This window comes from Molossus molossus, unplaced genomic scaffold (assembly GCF_014108415.1).
Source record: "Molossus molossus isolate mMolMol1 unplaced genomic scaffold, mMolMol1.p scaffold_m16_p_15, whole genome shotgun sequence".
NCBI lineage: Eukaryota > Metazoa > Chordata > Mammalia > Chiroptera > Molossidae > Molossus > Molossus molossus.
The window spans coordinates 44,785,199-44,811,765 of record NW_023425350.1 but is presented as its reverse complement, the minus strand read 5'-3'; the positions used below and the strand labels follow the sequence as shown (position 1 = coordinate 44,811,765).

Below are 26,567 nucleotides of genomic sequence, written 5' to 3'. Positions count from 1 at the left end.
ATTTTTATTCAAAGAGATACCACCTCGTTCACATCCTCAAAACCCTGCAGGGGCCTGCTCCCATACCAAGTGAAATCCTGACACCTGAACAGGATATTCAAAGCCTTTCATCATCTGGCAGTTAGTTGCCTCCTGGACCTGCATCTCTCCACCTTGCTCATGTCTCCGCCTCTGTGCTGTCTCCCTTTCTGTTCCTAAAGCCTGTGAAGCTCATTCTTACATCAGAGACTTGGCACTTCTGTTCCCCATTCCTGGGGGGCTTTCCCTCAAGTTCTTCATGTGTCTTTCTCCCGCATTTCAACCAGGTTTCCGCTCAGATATGACCTCAGTCAAAAATAGACACAAACACAGACCAACACTTTCTTATGCTTTTATTCCCAGAACTTAGAACTGCTAGATATTTTTTTATGTTTAATGAGTGGATCACCATCCTCACTAGACCACCACCCTCACTTGAAGAACCCACTTTGATCTTGTTCATTGCTGCATTCCCAGGGCTTAGAACAGCGTTCCCTCAGAATAGAATTCCCTTCCCCTAGAACAGTGCCTAGCAAATGGCAGCCACTCAATAAATTTTGACTGGATATGTAAATAAGTGTCTGTCAACTATTGGACACTCTGTTACTTGAACAGTGGTCAGTAATTACATAAGGTCAGTCATTAGACAACCAGTAGGAGGAGTTACTGGAGGAGGTTTCAACCTAATATGTTACATAAAAACCAGAACAACCATGTCCCTTATTTCTGAGGATAATAAGCAGAGTCCACATAGCAGACATGGATGAGAGCAGGACAGTAGCTTTCAAACTTGAGCAAACCTCAGAATCACATGGAGGGCTTGTGAGAAATAATTTACTAAGCCCCTCCTCCAGAGTTAATTCGGTAGGTCTGGGGTGGGGCCTGAGCATTTGTATGTCTACCAAGTTCCCAGGTGATGCTAATGATTCTGGGCATCTCACTTTGAGAACCATTCATATAGGTTGAACTACACAATCACCTTGATTCATTTCTATCCAGAGAAGCCCAGGGTGAAACTTTCTTAAAGAAAACCAACTTGCCTGCACCTGCCTGTACCATGTGGCTCCTAATAGCTGATCTTGGCTCATAATGTGCCGTCTCCCCTTTCAACATCTCTCTAAGCTTCGAAGAAGGGTTCCCTTATTCTCTTGGCCAAAGTGTTCAAATTTCAAGTCTCACCTCCTCTGTGGAGCTTTCCGTGACTACACTGCCCATGTGCCCTCCCACTTCTTCCCACCTGTGAAACTGCTCTCATGGTTTGGACACTAGATCGTCTTCTTAATCACTACTGTTCCTAATCACCCTACACGCTTGTCTCTCCTCATCACAGACCAGAAACAGAAGGGCAAGTCTACAGGACATTGTGAACGTCCCCTGTGAGGGCTCAGACCATGCCTGGAACAAGATTCCACAGGGTCTGCTGCTGTATGCCCCTACTGCACAGAGATGATACCCAGCCTCTGGAACTCACTGCTCACTGAGTGGCCTTCAGGGGTATCTAGGGAGCAGCAGGACAGGACTTCATTCTGGGTCATTTAGAGCCTAGATGCAGCTGGAAAAAGAAGAAGAAAATAACAGTAGAAAATTTATCCTTCACCTCCAAAGCTTCTAAATCTGGGCCTGCTAGAAATATACCACCCAGAATAGCAAAAGCAGCCTTCTTCTTTGTCCCTTCTTCTAGGGACAACACAACAGATGCAAAAGGTAAAGTGAGTACCAGAAGACATGCAGAGGAGGTTGAGGTTCAGCCCCAGTGGAGACGCCAGGTGGCCAAGCAGATGTTACTGGGGTGGTCTCAGAACTGGCTTGACATTAGTATCACCTGGGAAGCTTGTAGATACCCCAATGAACAGGCCTCACCCCAAACCAATTAAGTCAGAATCTCTGAAGTTGGAACCTAAGCCTCCCCAGGTAATTTCCACGTTCAGCCAAATCTGAAAAAAGCTGCTGTATTCTCTTCTAACGGTAGGCCCACAGATATGACAGTATAGAAATAGCAGAGTTCTTCACTTTACTTGGATTATTCATTTGGGCCCTTAGGATGGTCCTGGTGCTTGGCTGCCCCATGCTGCTCAGCTCTGAGAAACAGCTCCATGCAGGGGAAGGAACGCTTCCATAGAGATCAAATATTAGCCAATGGGATTCCCCCAAGGCCCAACCTCAAGGTTTTATCTCTGCATCAAATAGTGTCATCAGGTTTGAGTTCCTAAGAAAGCTATGGGCCATGCACTCAGCCCTATCCTTTATGCCAGAGTTAATTTGGAGGCCACCTTATGTAGGAAGATTCTCCAGAACAGAACCACCAACCTCAGCTGCCTGCAGCAGGCTTGGCACCAGGGCCAACTCTGATCTTATTTCCTAGTGACTCCCTGGAGTTTGGGGGTAAAGATAGAAGACACTAGAATAAAATAATTAGTCCTGATCTTAGGAGTGCCATAATTTGATGAACACTTAGACTTTATACACATTTTGTAAACATCCTTGACTTGTCTATGTCCTTACAGTGTCATCTGCCTCTTCTGCAAGAGCTCGCCTGCCTGGCCCATTATAGTTTCTTTGCCGAAGGTGTTGGCCTAGCCTCCCCCACAGGTGACAGGCGTCCTGAGGTCAGTGGCTAAGCCTTACTGGCCTGTGGTCATCACAGCGTAGGATCTCTATGAGCGTTGATAGAAAATGTGGGCAGAAATTTTTGGAAAAGAGGAAGGCTGCTCTTCCCCTTTCAAGGAAGGCTCTTTTGAGAATTCATCATGATCAAGGGCACAGTGTGTGGCATGCAGTGAGAGTTCAACTTGGGATAGAGCTCACAGCGTCACTCACTACTATCCAGGGGCCTGAAGTACGACAGAGGCCTTTGCTCACCATACCCCCACTACCTCCTCACTCCCCAGCATAGTTATCAGCAGATAGCCCCAGGCACCTACCCCTCAGCTTCACCTCCTTGTCTGGGGACACTCAAGATACTGATATGCAGTCTGGAAATTGGGGCAAACCCCACCCCCCACATGGGCACAGTCATGTGCCACCCACTCTTAGATGGTCTCCTCAACCCAGGGCTCTCTGACAGCAACAGGGTGGCAGACCAGACTCTCCCTGAATGAGGAACTGAACAACCCCTGTATACTCACCACCTTCTCCCTGGGCCCGAGAGTGGACCAGACATGAGGCTGGGCCTGAGACTTGACTGTGAACTTGGGCCTGGGCCTTGCCCCGGGAAGCTTCAATTCTAGCCATCAGGCATAAGGGAGACCAAGAGGAAAAAAGGCCACTGGGGAGCAGGGGCCCCATTCTAGCTGAGATTGCCTTTCCTCTATAAGCAGCAGGGGTCTGAGGCCACACAAAGTCTCCACCACCTCCTCCCATTGGGCAGCCCTGGCCTGGGGTAGCGGGGGGGGGGGGGGAGTAATTAACTGAAAGGCACCTGTTCTGCATTATCAATGAAGGGCAGGACGCCCCACCACAAGAGGAATTTAACCACTACTGGGGGAATGTACACTAACAACCACTGGGGCACCCTGGCCAGTGTGGCTCAGTTGATTGGACGTTGTCCTGTGCACCAAAAGGTTGCCGGTTCAATTCCCAGTCAGGGCACATGCCTGGGTTGCAGGCTCGATCCCCAGTAGGGGATGTGCAGGAGGCAGCTGATCAATCAATATTATAGTCTCACATTGATGTTTCTCTTTCTCTTCCTCTCCCTTCTTCTCTCTCTAAAAATCAATAAACTATTCTTTAAAAGAAAAAAGAACCCCTGGGGAGTCATACCAAAGCTGATGGAGTCACTTCTTCCCATCCCCCACCCCCAGCTCTTACCAGAGGCTGAAAGCAAAGGACACACCCACAGACACCTCTTCACTTATTTCCCAGGAATCTTACCACCCAAGCCTGGGCAGGACTGAGGCTGGGGATTCCCCGTAGTACAAACAAGATGGATGTGGAAAACTACTTGACCTGGGAGTCACTTGTGCCCTCAGCCTCCGTCTGCTGTGCCCTTCCTCCCTGCCCAGTGCCGCTCTCCTGTCGGCTCTCCTCTGACACAGCTCACATGCCCTCCTCTCTCACAGGAGCTTGCGCGCAGGGAACCAGCTGGCATCAGCTGCTTGACCTTCCTGTGATCGCGCTCCTTATGTCACCTCTCTGAACATAACCCCCGGGCCTGTGACTGCAACAGTGAAGCCTCCTGGCCACACTTTTCCTGAGGTGAAGAACTCCAGGCATGGCAAAGTCCTGGAGAAGTATGGGGGCAGGGCGTGGGCTGGTGGGACACAGAGGAAGTCTAAGGCCCTGAAATTATACCATCTTAGTGAGTCTTGCCAACTCAGGCTCCACTGCCCTGAAAGTGTTGGCTCTCCTCAGAGTTATGTCCTTGGTCAAGGTGGCCCTCTACACATCTCTCAGGGTCATCTCCTGGGCACACAGCACTCCGACCGCCATCCATGCCCTGATACTTTCAAGTCCTTCCTTCACTAAAGGCCCCAAGCAACATGTCTGAGTGTCAGGCTGCTGAATGCTCAATTTCCACCTGGACACATAGAGCCCCCTCCCCACACGTCTGTTCCTTCCATGACTTGATCAGCACTGCTGCCGTCCGTCTGGCAGCCAAGCCGAATGCCAGGGGCTGTTCTGGCCTCCTGGGCCTCTCTCCCTTGCTTTCCACAGCTGTTCTACCTTGGAGGACGACTTCTGTGCACACCCTGTCCTCATCATCCATTCTACCATTGCCTCAGTGAGAACCCCAGAATCCTCACTTATCTAGGATAATGTTGTATGTTCAATGTGACCTGGGGGAGCCCTTGTGGGCAGTTTTTCTGCATAGAAAATATTATTCAAATATAACTTTGGTTTTTAAAAATCAATATAACTTTTTAGCCTTATCAATTCAAAAACCTTCCTTGAGCTTTTTTTAACATAAAGAATTTAGTATAAAGTATTATGAACTATGCTTAAATTTGTTGATTATATCACCAATAATCATTCTGAGAAACTCTACTGGGCAATGTTTTCAGCAAGCAGAGCTCTTAAAGGTTAAGGGCTAAGCATTTTTAGGTGTCATTTATTTATATATATTTTTTCCATCTTATCCATTTTAAGTGGCACATTGTTCATTCTGTGGCATTAAGTACCTTCATAGTGTTATCACCACCATCACCACCATCACCACTGCACTCTGCTATCTGGCAAAACTGAAGCTCTGTACCCATTAACCCCTCTCCCTCATTCCCTGACAACCGCCCTTCTACTTTCTGTCTCTGTGAGTTCGACTAGTCCAGGTATCCAATATACTTGGAATCATATACTACTTGTGCCTTTGTGACTGGCTTATTTCACTGAGTATTATGTCCTCAAGATCCATCCATGTTGCAGCATGTGTCAGAATTTCCTTCCTTTTTAAGGCTAATGATATTCCACTGTATATATACCACATTTTGTTTATCCATTTATCTGTTTAAAACCTTCCTTTAGCTTTTAGATTCTTAACATATGTTTTCCTATTTATAACGTTAGCAAACAAAATTATAGCAAATATTTTTAAGTATATCTTTAGTTAATATGTATTTGGTTAATATTTAGTCCCATTTATAAGCTTAATTACACACTCAAACATTTAAAACTACATTTACAAATTTAACATATGTAATTTTTTAAATACCTCAATTGTTTGACTTAAAATCTTATCAACAACTTAAAAAACATAGATCTAATAAGCTATACTAATAAATACAGTAATACTTAAGTTCTAACTCTTCCAACACCACATATAAATTTATTAAACTTTCAACTTAAAATAACAAGTCTAACTCAATTATACTTTTAAATTTGAATTATAAGTCTCACTTTTCCTCTAATAGATCAAATTCTCTTCAATGTTATAAGTAGTTAAAATGCCAAATATGCATAGGGTATTCTTAGAACAAAAGAATCAACACTGTAGGTTTATTTTAAAATCCTTTCCATAATTACTTTTATTATTTATTTATTTTAAATCTTTTGTTTTTCTTTATTGAGTTTAGAGAGAGAGGAAGGGAGAGGTAAAGAGAGAGATAGAAACATCGATAAGAGAGAACATCGGTTGACTGTCTCCTGCACACCCCCCACTGGGGATCAGGCCCAAAACCTGGGCATGTGCCCTGACCAGGAATTGAATTGGCAACCGCATGATACATGGGTCAACACACAACCACTGAACCACACTGGCCAGGCATCTATACTTAGTTTTAAATTTTGGGGGGCTTAATAAAGTTTCCCAGAGTGGGGGTTTCCAGACTTTCAGAAAATAAGAATCACCTGGGGCATTTATTAAATATGCAGATTCCTGGGCCTGCACCCAAGTCTGCTTGAACCTGCATTTCCAGGAAAAAGACCAGTTGATCTGATTATAAAAAGCCCGTGTTTTTCTTACCATAGAAGTTGGGAAACTTTTTACCTGGGGAAAAATTGCTCCTCAGACATCTGTGGAGCAGGTTTTGGCCAGGCTTTGACTCTATTCCTGTGGATAACTCTGAAAGGCAGCCCACCTTCCTTAGGGGTGTGTCCTATCACTGCTTAGGATTTCAAGTCAGAGTACAGCCAATGGACTTCTTCGCTGATTAGACTTTGCATTTTTCTGGCTCTTTAGAGAATATAAATGTCTTCTCCTTCTATGTCTAAAGAGCTTTGTCATTGTTAACATGTTTCTCTAGGCTGTCAGAACCACACACCCTTGTAGATCTTACAATGCTGCCCCATGGAACCCTGGTGTCTCTCTGCTTTGTCTGACTTCTCAGTCACAACTTCAAGGTCACTCTTCTGACAAGTTCCTAAGCAGTGCCCGGATTTTAACTCTACCTCCTCCACACAACTCCTAGATGATCTTCCCAAGATGCAAGACCGGAGCACACCCTGCCAGACCCTCCCCTGGCCCGCCACCTGCAGAAGACACGGTGGCACTGGTTCAGGGTCCAGTTCACTGACACCTGCCTTCTTTTCCCCGGGCCTGCCTCAGGCTGCTCCCACCAGCCTCGGCCCCACAGGACTCCCTGCGGCTCTCAGCGCCACTCTGGGCCAAGCACCTTCTCTGCACTATTGCAGAGTCAAAGCAACATCCTAAGGCTGCTGAACCCCTTTCAGACCTTGGCTCTTGGCAGTTTCCTTTGCCTGCAGTGCCCTCTCCTGACTTTAAAACTCAGCGTGTCTCCTCTAGGCAGCACTCCTGGACTACTAAGGTCAAACCCATCCCCCCACCCCGCAGTATCCCTGATGATCTAGCAAATACTTCAGTTTGTGCACATCTACAATTGTTTATTTATGTAAAGTTCCGTGAGGCTAAGGATCCTTGTGTCTTTTTTTTTTTATCCTCACCTGAGGACACTTTCGCACTTATCTTCAGATAGAGCAGGAGGGAGAGAGGGAGGAAGAGAGAGACAGAAACATCGATGTGAGAGAGACACACTGACTGGCTGCCACCCGCACAACCCCAACCGGGGCCAGGGATGAACCGCAACCGAGGTACGATGTGCCCTTAGAGACTTGGGACTCTCTGGCCCATGGGAGATGCCCTAACCACTGAGCAAAACTGCCTGGGGCGGATCCTTGTGTCTTTTGTTTAGCACCAAGGCCAAGCACTATGCAGGACCAAGCTCCTTAACTGAACGATGCCCCCAACTCCATCAATCAAAGACAAACAGATGTCCTGGGCTCCCCCCCTGTATCATCCAGGACTCTTTACTGCTCAGAGACTGTTTTTATTTCATTAGGTTGGAAAAGAACAGTTTAGCTGCTTTCCTGACGATCCCTGCCATATGCCTCAGGGGCCTAGACAGCTTCTTCCCCCACAGGTGTGACTGGTGACCCAAGTGTGACCACTGGCCAAGGTCTTTGTTCCACAGGGGAAGTGCAGTCAGGTGCCCACAATCAACAGATTCTGCCACAGATGTCCAGCGCTCATGGCCTTCCCCAGCCTGGACAAGTTGGAAAGTGTGCAAAAAGCCTGGGCGAGGCCTACAGGGGCACTGGTCCGCCTGCTCCAGTGGCTTCGACCGATACACAAAGACAACCCGAAAGCCCACGACCCTTCAGCCTACAGGGTCACGGGAAAGATGAAGACTGAGGAGGGGCCTGACGGAATATGAAATCCACAACACAGCGGGAGTGGGTCTCAGAAACATACTATTGGGTGAAAACAAAGCATCACAGAAGAAAAATATAGTAGCATTTTTAAAAGTAGTTACCAGAAAGAAAGAAAAGAGCGTATTGTATCGGATGCATACTTACGTAAGAATGCAAAGGAAAACTAAGGAACAGTGCACTGAAATTCAAGACAGAGGCCCCTGCGCAGCCTGCGGGAGACACGGAAGGAGATGTCTTGGAAAAGAGGGACCATAGGGGACTTCAAAGGTACCAGTAAGTTTCTATTTCTTAAACAGAAGGTGGGTACTCACGTGTGGTCACACGTACATAAGACACATCATAAGTCACATCATTTTGCCTGTATAATATGAAATAAAGAGCAGCAGTAACAAAATGAACAACTTGTTCGTTTATTCTGAAACACTAGGAAAAGGTGGCACCTTCTGGAACCTGTGGCAGGTGTGGCTTAAGCGAATAAAAGGAAGTCGCATTCATCAAGGGGATTGGGAATGTTCAGTGCTTGTTACGGATTGAACTGGCCCCAGGACAGGGATGGGCGGTAAAGTCTTGGGGAATTGGCGGGTGAAGGAAGGAAGTGTCTCATGCTCAGGGCTGCAGGGCCTGGGCCGAGAGCCATGTAGCAGTGGCACTGTCACATGACAAGGTCAGCAAACCCAAAAGGGACAGAATGGGAAGGGGGGACTGAGACTGGGAGCCAAGCAAGTGGGGTGAGCAGAAGAAGGCTGTATCTGAAGGGGCTGGCCTACAGGAATTCTCTGAACTGGAGCGGGGCCCTGTCTGTGACAAGGACCTGGAAGCAACGAACAGACTGACATGAAGTAAATATCACCTCAGGAGGTAACTCCAGCAAGCAGAGCACCAAATGGCCGACAGCAGCCCCCTGGGGCAGAATCTGAGATGGCCCCACTAGCCACGCACACTCAGAGACATAAGAGTCTCAGAAGGAACCTGTCCACCCTCTGGTTCAGTGTAGAAATCCCTTCTCCATCCCATCACTCAGGTCTCCAGCCTTTGTGTGAGCTTCCCAGTGACTCAGGACCTCGGGAGCTGTCCTGTCCCATTGTAAACAGACAAAAAAAAAAGACACAGTTTTTGTTCTGAGCTGTGGCACATTTCCCTGATGGTGTCATCTTTTGTTCTCAGGAGCCATGCAAAATGAGCCAAGTCTCTCTTTTAGCAGGACTAACAGGTTAGCAGGACTGTGGGTCCAAGCCAGTAAGCAGGACAAGGTGCACTGGGGGACAGTGTGGTGGACAGAGCTGTGCCAACCTGATTGTCCCTCAGAGAAGCACTTGCCACAGTCGGCAAACAGGCTCTTGCTTCTTTGGGAGTGGCTGAGAGCTGCCTCACCGAGGCCATGACCACATCCAAAGACTGATCACAGGAAGGAGCCCACCCACCGAGAACTCTGACGGGCCATATATGCCCGTCACCCCTGTTTCGCTGTGTGGCCACTCCCTCTGCCCGGTCCTGCTTCCCCTCCCTGCCCTTCACGGGTGTTCGTCCCTGGTAAATGTCCTGCTCACCAAGCTCCAGCTCAGCACCTGCTTCCAGAGAGCCCTGTCTGCTACAGAAGGGGAGTCTTCGCAACTAATTTTGCTAGTGGGTTTTAGACCCACTAGCAAAGCAAACGAAAATGATGTTGAAAACCTTCTTCACGGCAGCCTTTACGAAGGGCCTGGCGTTTCCTTAAGAGTTCCTTCAAAACAAACAGAAAGGATTTTAAGAGACTCCTCTGTAACTCCAGCCTGAGCATGTTGCTTCGGTGAACAGTCCAGAGAGGGTGAGACTGCAAACATGCTCAGCTCCCTGCGGGGGTGGGGCCGGGAAAGCCCCCGTGGGCCAAGCCCAGTGCCCCTCTTCTATTTGTTGATGCTGGAACAGGATTTGCCAGCACAAGCCAACAGAACAACCTGGCAGTTTCCACTCACTTGGAAAGGGTTTCCTTTCTAGTTTGGTTTCTTTCCTACTCCCAGAATTCTCAAAAGCAGCAACCCCCCAGTTCTCCGTCTTCTGGACCCACAGTGCAGACTGCCCTGGACCCATGCTGTGCCTCTGCTCACGGCTGCAAGACAGTCCTCAGGCTGCTGTCTGGCCGGGTTATCTATTTATCCCTTGCATTGTTACTTTCTATAAATAACAAAACAACAGCCAGCCATTCCTGTGAGCTCCCCATGCAGGTTTTTTGTAGGAAGAAGACTGCCAGGCCTCCTCCTTGAATGGCTGTGGGTTAAATTACAAGGAGTGATTAATTCTCTTTTAAAATTAATTTTAGCCCTGTCCGGTTTGGTTCAGCAGTTAGAGTGTTGGCCTGCGGTCCCGAGAGACCCGGGTTCGGTTCCCGCTAAGGGTTGCAGTTTGTCCCCGGCCCTGGTTGGTCGTGCGGGTGGCAACCACTCGATGTGTCCCTTTCACGTCGATGTTTCTCTCTCTCTCTCTCTCTTCCTCTCTCTCCCTCCCACTCTAACTGAACAACAACAACAACAACAAAAAAGAAAAAATGTCCTCAGGTGAGGATAAAAAATAAAATAAAATAAATAAATAAAATAAATTTCATTATCTTTTTTTTTTTTTTACTAAAAAAGAAATTTACTGTACTAGTTTTGTATTGCTGCTGTAACAAATTACCACAAACTTAGTGGCTGAAAAGGACACAAATTTATTATCTTACAGTTCTGGAGATCAGAAGTCCAACAAGGGTCTCACTGGGCTACAATCAAGGTGTCAGCAGGACTTTGTCCTTTTCCCAGGGGCTCCAGGTGAGACCCACTTCTTTGAGTGCTCCAGCCTCTAGGAGTCACTGGCCTTTCTGGACCTGTGGCCACTCTTCCATCTTCAAGGCCAGCAGTGCCTGGAGTCTCTCACAGGGCATCCCTCTTCGGCCTCCGCCGTCCTCACGTAAAGACCCCTGGGGCTGCACTGGGCCCACCTGGCTTACCCAGGACCCCCCACCCCTTCTCCAGGCCAGCTGACTGCTAACATCAGTCCCATCTGCAAACTGAGCTCTCTCCTGCCAGGTAACCTAACAGACTCCCAGACTCTAAGGGTCAGGACTCTGGGAAGTCATTATTCTGCCTACAACATCTGTGTTCATGGTAGGAAATTTAGAAATCCAGAAAAAGCATAAAGGAGAGTATAGAAGACACTTCCAATCCCACTTCCCAGAGAGAACCACCCACAGTTTAATGTATAACCAGTACTTTGTTCATGGCTTTTTTCTTTGCAAACTAGGTTTGAATAATAATCTATATATACTGTTTAGTCATTTCCCTTAGTAAAAGGTATATATTTCCCTGCTATTAAATATTTTACTACATTCCAATTTTTAATGGCTATCTAGCATTCTACTATGTGGATGTACTATAATTTATTTAACTGATTTAGTTCATCCTCTGTTGTAGGACACAATTTATCTCTAATTTTTCTTTATGCCTAGTAGCCCTGTAGTAAACATCCCTGGAGCTACACCTTTGTACACATTCCCTAAATGTACCCCAAAGATTGGATGACCACATCATGTATCCTTTAAGGCAGCCCATTTTTTAAAATGAAAAAGGATAACCTTCAACATTAACAGCAACTAATAACTACCAATAAAGGCTGATCTGGGCACCATTCATGTTGCCCACGGGCCTCCTGAATCGCTGCAACGATTTGCCCTCGCAGGGGCAGCTCCCAAGTGCCCTCGCCCGAGCCTCTGCCCACGCTGCCAGCCCCCTCTCCTGCCCATCCTCCTGAATCCGAAAACCACACGGAGGGGAATGCCCCTCTCGCTCTCGCTGCAGAGGTGGCAGTGGAAGTCTGCTTCCCGTGGCAGGGAGGGGACAGCTAAACGATTCTGTGCCCTGGTTCCCAATTTTACTTCAGGTGAGTCCGTTGAGGCTTCTGATCCAGATTCAGGCTGGATTCGCTTCCAGGCAGCTGTGGCCGACCTGCCCTCCCTGTGCACAGGCCCAGTACAGGCTCAGCCAGAGGAGGAACCTTTCCAGTGGGCCTTGCCCAGGCCCCGGCAGGGGTCCCTGGGAACTCTGTAACAGCACAGTACTATTACCTGAGCAAGAGCCCGGGACCCTGGAGAGTCGGGGCAAGAGCCCGGGCTGCCTCCACCCGTTTGCTAACACAGGGAGGGTTACAAGCTGTCCTTCCTCTTCAGAGGATTTCCTCTTGAAGAGAACTCGCTGAGATCATCAAATGTAGGGAACACACTAAATAAAGCAGTTGCCGAAACCACAAAAACTAAAAAGACTAAATTCATTGGGAAGATTCTAACATTCAAATGGAGATTTTGTTTATTTGTTTTGTTTTATATTTTGGTAGAAGTCATTTGACTCTAGCCACCAAGTTTAGAAAATATCCTCTGAGACACTCCCACCCGTGTAACCATCTTGGGCACAGTGAGTGCAAATCCTGAGAAAAACATACCAAGTCCTCAGACTTCTTGCTGCAGGCATTTCTGACCTGCTGAGTCAACGAACCCGATGAAACCAGTTACCTTGTCCACCCAGAGGCCACTCAGAAAACACTGGCTCATTCTTGTTGACTCCTGCTGGAAAAGCAAACCAAGGGCGCTGACAGCAGTCTAGTTTGGAACAGTTTTACTTATAAACAACCGGTTCCCTGCCTATAGAGAGCATAAGCCTTCAGAAATCAAGAAATAAGCTTAGCACCTGCCCCCCACTCTCACATAATGTTCCAGGTGATATTTCCTAAGTACACCTGCAAATTGTGCTGTTGATTAACCTGGAAAATGAGCAAAAAACACCTGGGAACTTTACTCTGCTTGTTAAGTGAGCCAAGGACAGAGCAGGCTAGCCTGGCAGGAGAGCTGGCTAATAACCCGATCTCTGAGGCTTGGGCATTCTCTCTCAAAGAGTTGCTCTTCTTTTTATTTCAGCATTGATGTCAGTGGAGACATTCAGTTGGAGACGGGGGCTGCTGGATGTAAGCACAGGCAGAGTTATGGGATCAACACTGGTCACAGAAGAGAACCTGGCAATTTGGGGAAAGAAAACTCTGGCCCAGCCAATGAAGCATGTTGAATTTCTCACATCAAAAGTCAGCTTTTGCATTCAGAAGGATGGGAGCCATAGGTCCTGAATCTAGAGCATGGCCTCCCCACATGCTCTGTGGGCTGTTGGCAGGTAGATTTCCATAAAGATATTTTTGGATGCAAGCAAACAAGTGCTGGTGAGGATGTGGAGAAAAGGGAACTCTAGTACACTGCTGGTGGGAATGCAGACTGGCTCAACCACCACGAAAAACAGTATGGAGCTCCCTCAAAAAATTAAAAATCAAACTGCAGCTTGACCTAGTGATCCCACTTCTAGAAATATATCCTAAGAATCCCAAAACCCCAATCAGAAAGAATATATGCACCCCTATATCCCTAACAGTGCTATTTACAATAGCTAAGATCTGGAAATAGCTCAAGTGCCCATCAGTAGATGAATGGATTAAAAAACTGGTACATTTACACAATGGAGTACTATGTGGCTGTAAAAAAAAAGAAGCATCTCTTACCATTTGAGATTACATGAAGGGACCTGGAGAGTATTATGATAAGCGAAATAAGCCAGTCAAAGAAAGACAGGTATCATATGACTCACTTATATGTGGAATTTTTTTTTTATCCTCACCCGAGAATATTTTTCCATTTTTTGTTCAGATAGAGTGGGAGGGGGAGAGAGAAAGAGAGAGAAACATCGACGTGAAAGGGACACATCAAGTGGCTGCCACCCACATGACCCCAACCAGGGCCAGGGACAAACTGCAACCGAGGTACATGCCCTTAGTGGGAACCGAACCTAGGTCTCTCTGGACTGCGGGCCGACACTCTAACTGCTGAGCCAAACCGGCCAGGGCTATATGTGGAATTTAATGAACAAAATAAACTAATGAACAGGTCCAGAAGTATGGAAGTATGGCACAGACTGATGGATCTCAGAGGGAAGTGGGGAGGGGGAGGGGGAGTGGGCAGAGATTAACCAAAGACCTTATATACATATATGCATAATCCATGGACACAGACAATAATGTGGTGAAGGCCTGGGGTGGGGCCAGAACCAGGTGGAGGGGGGCAATGGGGGGAAATGGGGGACATCTGTGATACTCTCAACAATAAAGATAGAAAAAAAGATATCTTTGGATGCTAAAAACAGGGGTCACTAGAGAAGAGATAAATGTCAAATCTGTTCACAGACTCTAGACCCCTGGTGTACCTTGTGTAATCTCCTATAGCTGCTTATTCTGGAGCCACAGCCCCAAGAAGATCTGCATGAAGGGACAAGGACAGCCAGCCTTTGTTCCTTTCTATGTGCAATTCCTTCTCCGCTCCGATCTCCACTTGGCCTTCTCCCTCGCTGCATTTAGGTCTCTGCACAAATGGTACCTGCTTATAAACGTGTATCTGATCAATTACCCTACCTGAAATGGCTTTACAATTCCCCTGCTTCATTTCCCTTCATTGCACATATTACCACTTGCCATTATATTAGATATGCACGAACCTAATAACTGTCTCCCCAGTTAAAATGTAAGATGCATGAATGGAGATGTTTTTCTTTTCAGCCAGGTCCCCCAGGTCATAGGACAGTGCCTGGCCCATAAAAAATGTGCACTAAATAAATATTTGTTGAAGAGTGAATAAATCTTAAAATTAGGGTTAGGTCAAACACCAAATAGCAGGTATTTCACTGGGCAAATATGAACTCCCCCGAGAGCTATGTGAAAGAGGTGCAGAGTCTGTAGTGCTTTGAGGGCAGGTTGAGGGGTGGGATGCCAAGATTCACGGCTCGTGCCCCTGCAGTGCAGACACCAGGTGCAGGCACAGCCCAGGGCCTTGTTCAGTCCATGCCCCCTTTCTGATTCTACATAAGTTCTCATCAAATCCTGGCAGATCATCGCCTGGCGCAACTGAAAAAGTCTATTTCATCTAAAGTTTTATACTGCTCCATCAAATGACAACTCTGAACTTTCTACAACAGCATTGTACAATAGGACTTTCTGCAACAAGAGTGATTGGTCGCATGGGGCTTAAAATGTGGCTAGTATGACTGAGGAATTTAAGTTTTACTTTTATTTTTAAATCCTCACCCAAGGATTTAACTTCAGACAGAGTGGGAGGAAGGGAAAGAGAGAGAAGAGAGAGAGAGAGAGAGAGAGAGAGAGAGAGAGAGAGAAACATTGATGTAAAAGAGACACCGATTGGCTGCCTCCCCCATGGCCCTGACCAGGGCCAGGGACTAAACCACAACCGAGATATGTGCCCTTGACTGGAATTGAACCCTCAACTCTGGTCTGCCGGCAGATGCTCTAACTGCTGAGTCAAATCATCCAGGGTATTTTAATTAATTTACATTTAAGTATAAATGCTCATATGTGACTAGTGGGTATTATATTTGGACAGTGGTATTCTAGAACTTTGGATATAGAAATGTTACTTTGGAATATAGAAGAGAGACAGACCCAGAGAGCAGAAGAGAAGGGAGGACAGGGGCAGAACGAGGCACGGGCGAATGCTGGTTGTAAGTCCTCTTTACAGCCACAAGATGACACCATTGTTCAAAGTCTTTTACTCTGAAAAGCAAAGCAGCCGGTTTGGGATTCTCTTTCCCCTTCCTTCCTTTTTCCTCCCATTCTCCCCGTCCCTCTTCTTTTCTGCCTCCCTTCCTTCGAGCTTTCTTCTTTTTTTTAATCCTCACCCAAGGGCATTTTTGAGGACATTTTTGCATTCATCTCCAGATAGAGCAGGAGAGAAGGGGGAGAGGGAGAGAGAGAGAGAATCAATGTGTTGAGAGAGACATCCAGTGGTTGCCACCCACATGGCCCCGGTTGGGGTCCGAGACTGCAACCGAGGTACGTGCCCTTAGCAGGAACCGAACCCGGGACTCCCTGGTCCGCCGGCTGACGCTCTAACTGCTGAGCCAACCCAGCTTTCTTCTTTATCTGTCTTTCTATCTTCATACTCCCTTCCTCCTCCTCCACCTCTACCTCCACCCCTGCTTTTCCTCTCTCCTCCTCCTTCAATATTGACTTTCTGGTGGACTTGAGCAATGAGACAGCAGAGACTGCTTTGTGAAGCTCAGAGAGATCAAGATCCCGAAGACTGATACTTGGCTACACGCACCGCAGTAGTTGGCTCACTGGACAGGGCTGGAAAGGCTGGGTCCACGCGCTTTTCCTTCTCTCTGGGCCCTGTTGTTACTGCCCTGGGCCTGGCCCTCAGTTTGGGTGGCCCGGGGATGATCTTGTTCACTCACCTTTGCCCTTACCAAGTCTTTTCTGCTGCCCCCCGACCCCCAACACACTTCTTGGATGCTCCAGCCCTCAGATTTGGTTCTAGGAGTCATCAGAAAATCTCCAGAGAAACTAGAAACGTGTAGAAAACGTCTCCTGGTGGGGGTTCTGAGGTCTCCTTTGTATTGTAGCCTAAGAAAAAGGCAGTCAGAGACTTGGAGATGGTGAGCAAAGCTTGCAGCATTTCCCTACGATTTTTGTAGTTTGGGACTAAATCTCCAGGGATGGGGCAGGGCTGCAGGCTAATTCTAGCACAGCAGCATCGGGGCTACGAAAACACACAAAGGAAACTTCAAAGCTCTTCCGCCAAACTGAATGGGCAGGGGCCTGCGGAAGGGTCTGGGATGTTCACTTTGCACCAGAAGCACTCTTAACCGCGTTTAGACGTCCCTGCAGCTCTGGAAGCACACAGGGCCCGTCCTCTCGGAGTGGAGTCGGGATTCAACAGGGCCCGAAGGCAAAGACAAGGAGAGCAGAGCCCAGAATAGTTGGGTTCTAGCTCTGACTGCTCTCTGGCTTAAGCATTGCGGCTGATTTCATTTCTGCAAACTGAATCTGATCACTGCAAGAACTCACTCCGCTGCAGTCCTACCTCCTCCCCAAACCAGGTCAAACCCTGACACAGCTCCTTTGGAGCAGGGCGTGGTGTGAATTCCTAATGTCGGCACCATTCATTTCTGAGGCCCAAGTGACTCCTTTATCTCTGATAGGCACAGGGATCAAAGGAGGGTATTTATGGCTTACAAACAAATCTCCCATTCGTTCCCATGCTGTAAAAAATAATAAAAAGCTCCTAAACCTCCCTTCCTCTCCCATCTCTTCCCTGCCCAGGCTTCTCTGTCTTAACAGTCCCTGTACTAAAACAAGTCTCTACTATTCCTCTCTCTGTTTTAAGGTCAAGCCACTGCCCAGCTCCAGGGAGTCTTGGCTGCAACTGTTTGGAGTGAGTGGTGCTGATCCCTCTGTCCAGGTGAGGATGGGAGGTCCCTGACCTCAGGCAGGCTCTCCCTGGGAACTTAGCATACTTACTTTGCCTAGGTATGTATATCAGTACTACCTGGGTAGTCTAGAAACCTGCCCCATCACTTATTAGCTGTGGAACCTTGGGCGAGTTATTTAACATTTATAATCCTTAGTTTCCCAGTCATTAAGGAGGGATAATAATAGCACCTAAGGCAAGCTTATGAGAAATAAAAAAGATAAAATATGTAAAACGCTTAGTACAGAGCCTGATACAAAATAATGTCAGCTACATTTTGTCAGTATCTCAACATCCTTATTTTATTTCCAAGAACTTGTAGCTGGAATGCAAACTGAGTCATTCATGTTCTTTTGTGGCCTCTAAGAGGTGCTGAACTGAGGATCTCACCAGGACCCTGGACAGGAATCAGATTGGGGGGGGGAGGTGGGTCCTCAGCCTTAAGGAGGCTGTGAGATGTGCCCAGGTCAGTTTCTCAGCCTCGATACTATTGGCATTTTGGACAGGGTACCTTTTTGTTGTGAAGAGTCATCCTATGAACTTTAGAATGTTTAGCAGCATCTCTGGCCTCTACTCACTAGGTGCCAGTAGCAACCTTCTAGTTGTGACAATAAAAATAACATTTAAAAAAGATTGTTTTAATCCTCACCTGAGGATACTTTTCCATTGATTTTCAGATAGTATGAGAGGAAGGGAGAGAGAGAGAGAGAGAGAGAGAGAGAGAGAGAGAGAGAGAGAAAGAAACATCAATTAGTTACCTCCCACACGACCCCAACCAGGACCGGGGATCAAATCACAACCGAGGTACGTGCCCTTGACCGGAATCAAACCTGAGACTCTTTGGTCCACAGGCCGATGCTCTAATCACTGAGCCAAACCAGCCAGGGCTAACATTTAAATTTAAAAAAAAAAAAAAAAACATGTCTCTAGACATTGTCACATTATCCCTGGGGGCTAAATTGCCCTTGGTTGAGAACCACTGGTCTCCACAGACGGGCATCCACAGAGATACCTGGCTACACTGAGGAGGCAGGAACGAGCATGATCGGGGAGAAGACTCTCCTTCCCCAGGCAGGGCTCCGGCGCACCCTCAGGGTTGAGTGTAGAGGTTGGCCTTGAAACATCCACCCCACCCTCATCCCTACCCCTGAACCCTCTGGCTTCCCCTAGTAAACATGTGGCCTGGCTTCCTCAAGAGGCAGTGCCCTGCTTGGATGTGAACCTCCAGCATTCCTGTTCCCAGAACCAGAACACATAACCCTGTCCAGCCCGGGGAGCTCTAGCCAAGACACAGAGCCCCAGTGCACAGAACACTCACTGAACAAACTTTGGGTCAATTCTCATCCCAGGCAGAGTACAGAACCAGGCTGCTTGGGTGCAGATGGATCCCTGCTTTGCTACTCACTCACTGTGTGACCTTGGGCAAATTGCTTGACCTCTCTGTGCCCTAAGATCCTTACTGTAAAATGAAGACAATAGCATTTTCTTCAAAGGATTATGATGAGTAAATGACTTAATATTTATAAAGTGTTTAGAACAATGCCTAGCGTATAGCAAGCATTAGGTGTTTGTCAAATAAGCCAAAACCCAACAGGAAGCTGCTACAGACCAGGAGGTGTCCCCTTTTGTAAATCAGCAGTTGCCCCTGCTATTATTTGCAGTGATGTGGGCTCTTAGTTCAGCAACCTTGGCTTTTGGTTTCAGCAGAGAAAGAATTCAGAGTCAAGAACTCTAGCACAGGAATTTTATATACCAAGCAAAGCAAAAGCACATTGAACAGGAGAATCAAGCAGGCTGCTCAGAGAGCTGCTTTGGCCATTTAGAAAGAAGGCAGAAGAAATAAGCCAGCTGGGCTCTGTGGACTCAAGAAATAAATTAACAGAGGCAAAAGAAGGGCCCTTAGAGCTTAGGAGAAAGAAAGCAAAGATACATACCTAAAGAAGGAAGGCATGGGCGTACTGTAGAGAGAGTGCACACCGGGTCCTTTGTCTCAAGGGTTTTTATCTGTTTTCTAAAGGCATAAATTTTAGGGGAGTTCTCAGGGGAGGATCTCAATAGAATATTCATCAGCTTTCCAGGTGTGTCCTTTAATAAGCTAATTCATCAAAATGAGCATATAGGGTCAGGGTCATGGTCTCTACTGATTGGTCAGTGCTAGGATAGGGGGTCTTTGTCTTGTTTTGTTGCTTTTCTGGGCCTGTAGCTGAAACACAACTGAGGCCTAGATGTTGTCTCTAGTTTGACCAAAACTCTGTCTGTGTGGTCAACAGACTCACAGCTTTGTTCCTAAGCTTATCTGATATGGATCAAGACCTCATCGTCCTGAGGGCTTATGAAAGTGATTGTGCAAGGGAGGAGGCAGGAGAGTCACAGTGTGGATGAGGCCATTTGAGTCAGCTTTTTGTCTGTTTCCCCATTCCACTGGCCAAGGAATTTTCACAGATTCTTACTATCCTGCCTCACTATGACCTAGGGTCCAGCAGTTGCATTTCAGTGGGTCCCTGCGATGGGGGGGCTGTGAATCCCTGAGGCATCTCTCCTACTGAGGTGGTTGTTCAGACTGAAAACTCAGTGCCAAGGGCTTCAGAACTGCTAACGTGATAGTCCCTGGGGATTCCTTTGATTTGAGAGTGTTGGGAGGAAAAACTTTTCTTCTACCAATTTAGTTTTGAGGGGTGAGGATGGGGGCATGTGACTTAACTAACAATAGACAGATTAGCAAAAGAAAAGATGAGGTTTGTACACATACTGAGGATGGGCACAAGGAGTAACAAGTAACTCACTGAATAACCAGAGGCAAAGGTTTATATACCCATTTAACAAAACCAAGGATTAGGGCTTTTTTAGGGTTAGGATGGAAGGTTCTGATGAGGTTTGGCTTGTTTGCACAGTTTCTTGGGAATGCCCCGGAGCGTTGGGGGTGGTTGTGGAAGCTGATTTTCCTGAAGCTCCATGTAGTCGGTAAGGGAAGTTCGCACGAGATTTCCTTCTGCTCTGTTGCTGGGCTATTAGCCTCTTCAGGGGAAGTACCTGGGAGGGAGAAGGAGTGAGGAAATAAATGGGGGTGAATGGCTGTAACCTCTTGGGAGCCCTAATATTCTGCCTGCCAGAAGAGGCAAAACCCCAGCCAAGAAGCCTCCCCACACATGCAGTAGGAAAAGCCACTCAGAGTTGCTAAGTGCTGTGTGTAGGTTATTTATTGCTATGTAGTAAGCAAACATTGATCATCTCTGAGAGTATTTAAGGGTCAGGAATTTGGAAGTGGCTAAACTGGGTGGTTCTGGCTCAAGGTTTCTCAGGAAGCTGTCACCTGAAAGCTTGACTGAAGCTGAGGGGGTGCATCCATGGGTCCTCACACGGCAGTTGGCAGGAGGCCTTAGCTCCTTACCGCCTGGACCTCTGATAGGGCTGCTGACGAGTGTCCTTACAACACAGCAGGTGGCTTCCTCCAGAGAGAGCAGTCCAAGACAGAAATAAGACAGAGTCTAATGTCTTTGTTCAGCTAGCCTCAAAGGCATATGCCGGCTCTTCTGCTGCATTCTGTTGGTCATGCAGACCCCTCCTGCTTCAGTGAGGGAGGACACTACACAAGGGCATGAAAGCCAGCAGGTGGGGATCACTGGGCACCAGCGTAGAGGCTGGTACCACAGACTTCCAGTTCTCTCTCTCAGAAGAATGTTCACCTGGGCACTAGCCCAGATGTCAGCCCAATTTAGAGACACCCTGGCAGGAGCCTCCCAGACTGAGAACCCAATGCACTGGGGTGGGGTTTGGTGCTGCTCCCCACAGCCTCAGTCTGCGTCCTCACTGAACGGCATGTCCACTCTGAATTGGGGAGTCAGGCCCGTGCGTGAGAGAGTGAAGACTAGATGCAGGGCACGGGGTGGAAGAAGCACTGGGCTCATGGCCCCTCTCCAAGTCAAGGCTGGGAAGTGAAGCCTCCACTCCAAAAAGAAAAGGGAAAAAAAAAGACAACAGTAGGAAAACATGAAAAAGTTTGGCCTAAGATTTCAGAAAAGGGGAACGTGATGCAGCTGGGGCAATTCTGTAGGCTTCAGGGAGGAGACAGGACATTAACTGCTAACACTCAACACTCTTCTGAGCCCAGATATGATGACCTATTGACACCTCTCCACTGCTTCCTGCTGTTCTGTGCCTCCCAGCCATTGCGTACGCTCTTCCCTCCAGCAGGGACACCTTTCCCCTTCTCCTTAACTCCATTTCTCCTTCAGATTCAGCAAGGAGCACTGCCTCCAGGAAGCCATCCCTGATACCCTCCCATCTGAAGTAGCTGCCCACCTCTGTGGCCTCAAAGCACCCTCACCTCACACAAACCCCTACAGCATTTTGCCGCACTGCCTACCTGCTCCCCACGACACTTGAACTTCCTTGAGGCCTGGCGACATTGTCAGATGCAAATCATACGGTGCCAGCGCTGTTCCTGGTGCGTGCTCTGCACTGATTATGTCTATGGAAGAAAAGGGAGGAAGGGGAAGATTGGTGGGCTCAGGAGACAACAAATAACTCATCGTCTTTCTCCCCTTCATGCCCTGCAAGTGGGGCTTCGAGGGAAATCAGGGCCCTTGGCTAGAACCACTCTCCCCTGCCTCTTCACACCCAAGGAAAGATAACCTGAACAGCTCTAGTTTAGATCATAATAACATGTTGTTTGAGAAAGAGCTTTTGGTGCTGAAGGTGCATGCGCGCGCGCGCAAACACACACACACACACACACACACACACACACACACACACACACACACACAAGGTGGGCTGGAGGCATGTTTGTCTCCAGGATATCCTGATTTTGCCGGAGGAACTTGAGGCTAATAACAGGTTGAAACCTCCCCATGGTGACAATCTCTATGGGAAAATCTCATGACCAGGCCGGTTCCCTGATAGCAGTCAGCAGTGCTAGAAGGAGGCTGAATATCTGTGTTGAAATAGACTCAAGGCCACAACTTGTAGTGACCCCAGAATGAGGTCAGCCATTGGAGAATCACAGGGGACTGAAGGACACTCCACTTCCCCTGGTGCTGCCCAAGGCTGCCCACGGGCCCTGCTCTGATAGCCTCCCTGCCACCTCTGGGCACACATTATACCTCTGACCATTCACAGCCGCTCACTTGAGTTCTTTTTCCACATGCGTCAGGTTAATGTTTTAAATATTAACTGATGTTTTGTTTTGGTTACTTTTCTGTTTGCTGAAACCTCATGTACGCAGAACGAATTAGCCATCTCCTAGGTTCAAGGCACACCATCTCTGTTAGAGTGCGCAGGGTCACTTCTACTTACTATATTTTGTAGGTTTTGTTTTTGTTGTTGTTTTTACCTCTTCACCCCATTCCCAATCTCATTTTTCTCCTCTTACCATTCCTGTGATTCTGAATGTCCTATTAATCTATATTTCCATTGGTATCCAGCCCGTATTGGTATTGTTTTGTGCATTTTTAAATACTTTTTCTTTATTGATTTTAGAGAGAAAAGAAGGGAGAGGGAGAGAGAAATAGAAACATCAATGAGAGAGATCACTTCCTGCATGCCCCCCACTAGGGATTTGGCTCATAACCTGGGCATGTGTCCTGACTGGGAATTGAACTGGTGACCTCTTGCTGCATGGGTTGATGCTCAACCACTGAGCTACACCAGCCAGGCTTGTGGATATTTTTTAAAAATAATTTTCAGCTCTGGACAGTTTGCGAAGTGGTTAGAGCATCAGCCCATGGACCAGAGAGACCCAGGTTTGGTTTCCGCTGAGAACACGTACCTCGGTTGCAGTTTGTCCCAGCCCTGGTTGGGGTCGTGTGGGTGGCAGCCGGTCGATGTGTCTCTCTCACATCGATGTTTCTCTCTCTCTCTCTTCCCCCCTCTCCCCCTTCCACTCTGTCTGAAGATAAATTAAAAAATGCCCTCAGGTGAGGATAAGAAATAATAATAACAATAATAATAATAATAATCTTCAGTGTTCTTTTGTATATATATCATTCTCTTCTCACTTTTTTTCAGTCAAGATTCTCAGATCTTGAGATGGCTCCAAGTTGATCTAAATAAATATGGACCAGAGTGTTCCCTTTTCTCTGCTGAATAGGACACATTTTATTGATCCACTTTACTACTAGTAAACTTCTAGGTGTTTCCAAACCTTTGCTATTACAAACAATTCTACGAGAACATATTCATTCATACATGTTCTTCGGGGGAGGGGCCTGGCTCCGCGCCCAGGAGTGCAGGGCGGTGGGACTGTCTGTGTTCGTTTCACCGAACACTTCCAACCCGCTGCCCGGGAAGGTTGCACCAGTTGCCCTGCCCATGAGCCTTTCTGCTTCCCTTCATCTTTGGCACAAGTTGATATCACCCAACTTCTTAATATTTGCCGACCTGATAGGTACAAGATCTATATCTACACCTTAACCAAATTTTCTGTAATTTTTCCTTCCCACCCCCATCTGTGTCCTTGTTCGGAGAGCCAGGCTGGCTGTTCTCTCTTCCTCAGGGAAGGGGGATGATGGCTACAAGCTGGAGGGGAGTGGAAGGAAGGGGGAGGTATCTCCTTGGGCTTTTGAGTTTCAAACCTGAACTCTTAGGGGACCAAAAAGGATTCATGGCACAGAAAAAAGATTTGGGAGATAAACACAGTGAAAAAGAGAGGAAGAGCAAGCACCTCCTTTGGCCCAGCCCCACCGGGTCAAACAGCAGGGCTGGGCTGGGTGAGGAGAGTGTTGGAAGCCAGGCAAGGAACATTCCCATGGACCGTGAACCGGACGCTGACAGGCGAGGCGGTGGCACAGCAGAGCAGGTGGGCCAGTGTAAGGGCAGCAGAGAGGGGTGGAGACTGCGGCGCCCGGGTGGCGGGTGCCTTCCTGCCGCACTCCTCAACTCCAGCTAGTACTGTGGCGTGGAGGTCGGGCCCAGTTACCAGTGCTTTCCACTTTTTTTCAAGAGAATCCAAAATCAGAATTTTTATGTGGAAACTCCCCTCTAAAGAAAAAAGGTGGCCCTGGCTGGTTTGACTCAGCAGTTAGAGCATCAGCCCATGGACTGAGGGGTTGTGGGTTCAATTCCTGGTCAAGGGCATGTACCTGGGTTGCAGGTTTGATCCCCAGCCCTGGTCAGGGTTGTGCAGGAGGCAACGAATTAATGCGTCTCTCTCACATCAATGTTTCTTTCTTTCTCCCTCCTTCCCTCCCTTCCACTCTATCTAAAAAATTAATGGAAAAATATCCTTGAATGAGAATTAACAACAACAACAAAAAGGTGACTATGGAAAACTTCAAATGTATTAAAAATTAGCAAAATAGTATAATGAACCTGCTTGCACTTATCACCACGTTTCAACAAGTGTCAATTTGTGGCCAATTTTGTGGCATCTATAACCCTATCCACTCCCCCCAATCCCGAATATTTTGAAGTAAATCCCAGACTCACCATTTTCTTTGTAAGGATTAGGACTCATGTTTCTAACCATAACACAATGTCATAACTAAATAAACCCCAATAATCTCACATAAAATAGCCTGCCAGTGTTAATGTTTACAATTTTCTCATGCAGGTCATAAATGCTTCTATTATTTTATATTTTATATTTTACAGTTTGTTTGAAACAGGATGCAAAGTCCACACACTGCAAGTGATGGATGTTTTTAAGTTCCCTTTAACCTATAGGTTTGCTCCCCTTCTTTTTGTCCCTTGTAGTCTATTTGTCAAAGAAGCCAGGGCTGCCCTGGCCGGTTTGGCTCAGTGGTTGGAGTGTCAGCCTGTAGACCAGAAAGTCCTGGGTTTGGTTCCCGCTAGGGGCACGTACCTGGCCCTGGCCCGGTAGCTCAGTTGGTTAGAGTATCATCTCAATACACGAAGGTTGTGGGTTCCATCCCCTGTCAGGGCACATACAGGAAGCAAGCAGTGAATGCATGAATAAGTGAAACAATTGATCTCTCTCTCTCTCTCAAATCAATTAAAATTTTTTCTGAAAAAAAAAACAACAAAAAACAAAAAAACACAGCAGCAGCCAGGCCCTTTGCCATGTAGAGTTTCCACAGTCTGGGTTTGGCCGGTGTCATTTACATGCTCCTCTGTCTTCCTCATTTCCTGTAAATTGGTAGATGGATTTAAAAGCTAAACCTCTCATAACAAAATGTTCACAACCTTTGAAAAGAATCTTTAAATACTGTCTGAGCCAGACAAAATATCTCCTGAACTGGATCTGACCTGCATGCTACTAATTTGCTCCCTCCAGCTTAGATGTTAGTGGATCATGGACAGAAGGATTCAGGGTCCTCTGTCCTGAGCTGAGCCTCAGAGAGAGAGAACACAATCCAAATGAACTGACAGAATCCCACTCAGAGAGGTGGTGAGACCACAGAGATGGGAAAAGGGTGAACAGCGTGTGGAGGCAGACAGAGCCTGGTACAGCCTGGCAGGGCAATTGGCAGGCGCTCAAAGGAAACACAGAAGTGGAGAGATGCCTGGTCCTGAAGGACCCTGTGTTTTCACACCAACCAAGGAGCATCTGCCTTGCCCTGCCCTACCCCCATGCCACGGGAAGTCCTCCAGAGCTAGACAATTAGAGGAAATGGGGGTGGACCCCATGTGGCTGGGATGAAGATCAGGATACCTGATGGAATGGAGACTGTACTAGAAGTTCAGCTGCATTCAGGAAAACAGAGAAGTTTGTTTCTTTCTTACTTGAGTTTGGGGACTGCGGTTTCTACCCACTACAATGGGAGCTGCCAGGGACCCCTATGAACCCCTTTGCAGCACGTCTCAGATGTGTGGCCCCTTCCCCATGGGAGAACTGTATTGAGAAGGTGAGGGGAACCCTCAGAGGTCCATAATGACTCCAGAAATCCTCCTTTCCCTCTTTCTGTTTGATTCTGATGGAAATATTTGTCTTACTTCCTGGGTTTTGTCTTTTTAAAAAACACTTGCATACCCTCATCATTAATTTACTAATGGATTTTGTTTTTCAATCTGAACTGAGGTTCTTGTTTTCAGTAGAAGAATTTTGACTATATTAACTTACTATTCTGTTTAATCATTTTCAGGATTCATATTTTATATTTCCTTGTGTCTTTTCCATTATGTCTTTTGCTTATTTGCATCTTATAAGTATGTGTAGTAAGTCACATTTATTTATGTATTTTTATTTTTGGTTAAT

General features: G+C 47.1%; 1 protein-coding gene across 1 annotated transcript in view; it reads right to left on the bottom strand.

Moving 5' to 3' along the window:
- EHBP1 (EH domain binding protein 1) overlaps positions 1-26,567 on the bottom strand; it is a 602,469-nt gene that overhangs the window by 560,059 nt on the left and 15,843 nt on the right. The window contains exons 2-3 of the mRNA XM_036263545.1: positions 21,777-21,881; positions 20,197-20,443 (exon numbers count right to left, since the gene is read on the bottom strand). The gene's annotated coding sequence lies outside the window, so the exon portion shown is untranslated. The remainder of the gene's footprint in view (positions 1-20,196; positions 20,444-21,776; positions 21,882-26,567) is intronic.